The sequence below is a fragment of the Rhagoletis pomonella genome, unplaced genomic scaffold, assembly GCF_013731165.1.
Source record: "Rhagoletis pomonella isolate Grant_MI unplaced genomic scaffold, Rhpom_1.0 Rhpom_scaffold_00012, whole genome shotgun sequence".
Classification (NCBI taxonomy): Eukaryota; Metazoa; Arthropoda; class Insecta; order Diptera; family Tephritidae; genus Rhagoletis; species Rhagoletis pomonella.
The window spans coordinates 18819976-18821828 of NW_023458566.1; the positions used below are offsets into that span (position 1 = coordinate 18819976).

Consider the following 1853-nt stretch of genomic DNA (forward strand, 5'->3'; position numbering starts at 1 on the left):
TTATAAAAAAGAGTGAAATTTCCATGAAAATTTTAGGGTTTTTTTTTTTAATTGTTGCAAAGTTAAACTTTCGAGTTTTATGGATTTTAATGTGGTATGACTATATTTTTTATCAAATAATAATACAATTTTAATAAAACAAAATATTTTCAGCAATTTTTATTGAGCTTGAGGCCGTTTTTAATGAAAAATGTTACTTTTCCACAATAAGTTTTTCATTAAAATCGGCCTCAAGCTCTATAAAAATTGTTGAATATAATTGTTATAAAGTTTTTATACCTACGATTTTGACTATATTTTCTATTTATGTATGGAACATTCGAAAGGAACATGAAAAAGCAACTGAAAAAACCACAGCAACTTTTACCACAATTATGTATCTACATACATACATATGTATGTATGTTTATGAACAGATATGTAAAACTTTATGTATTTAAAAATTTTCAGTAAAAATTAATTGACCACAAACTTTTATGTAATTTTTAATTTTTGGTAAAACAAACTATACTACATACCTACTAGAAAAAATGCTCATTTAGATTACTTTGTTATCGCGTCTAAAAATAAGCTTTGTATTTTATAATTAAGTAGGTACCTACATATGTACCTAGTTGTAGGCATTTGCGTGCTAATTAAAATTTTTGATTAAGATGACGTTTTTATTGATTATAAATTTGGAATTGCTTTAACTCGCAATTAATCACAAAAGCAAAAGTTGTTTATATAGGTACATACCTAAGTATGTATTTACAATCTGCGCCTATTTTTCATATTTCGTTGTTCAGTTTTGCATAATTATTTATAGTTTTGGAATAATAATTGATTTTACGTTAACTTTTACATTTAATATTCTAATTAAGAAGGCTTGAGAAAAAAATACAAATCCAGGTCTGACAAAATTATTGAGGTAGAATGTTTAGAAAAAATTTTGCGTTTTCGCTTAGATTTGAATTTGAAGTACATACATATGTACCTACAAAGGTAGGTATTTTTACACTTTCATTACTTCAGAGCTCGATGGAATTATGTATTAAAATAGCTTCTCTCAAAATTTTAAATTTTGGTTGATTACTTAGTTTAATAAGAAAATATTTACCTTTATTGATTTCAGGCGACGCACAACAAAATTGTTGATTTTATTCGACCAGCTTTTACATTTCATTGGGGAGGCTGTTTGTGTTTTATTAAAAACTCAAATGTAATAGAAATAAAAATGGAATTTAATAAACTCGAATATTCACTGCCATTTACAGAATTTTCTTCAATCTTGTAATGTAATCTTCACTTTATGCATTTGTTGGAGAATCTTTAGTCATTTTCCCAGTTCAAACAACTCGGCGAGTAGTTTCTATCCACATTCTACTTTAAATCACTTTTTGGCAAAGAATTCTGCTTTATTCTGCACTGTATTTATTTTATCCTTAATCACACAAATTTTTATTGTAGCTTTACAATTTTCTAAAGGTTTCAAGTTGACACCAGACTTTTCGATTTTTTTAAGTTTAACTATAGTAATTCTGGACACTTCACTTTGCTGTGTAAATATTTTATTAATACTGTTGAAAAAATTCCTTTTGAGTTTTCACTCTAATATTTATTGTTTGGCCTTTTTAGTAGTTCCTTTTGCATTTGTGTTCAGCCTTAAGACAAAAAGCTTAAAACTTGAAGAACTGTTTTGTTGCACTTTTTCAAAGAAATGTTTGGCGCTCCAATTTTATAATTCGCGTTCACAATGCGAGCGCTTTTATTTCGAACATCCAAACCGAACAAAGTTTAAAAATAAACTGTCGCTTCAGTTCCGCTGCCAGAGAACATATAAGAACGAGAAGGTACAAACTACTCAGTGGAAA

The 1853-nt window shown here is 27.5% G+C and overlaps 1 protein-coding gene across 3 annotated transcripts in view; it reads left to right on the plus strand.

Moving 5' to 3' along the window:
• Window positions 1-1853, plus strand: part of LOC118748022 (3-phosphoinositide-dependent protein kinase 1) — a 66224-nt gene that overhangs the window by 22799 nt on the left and 41572 nt on the right. The gene's annotated exons all lie outside the window — the stretch shown is intronic.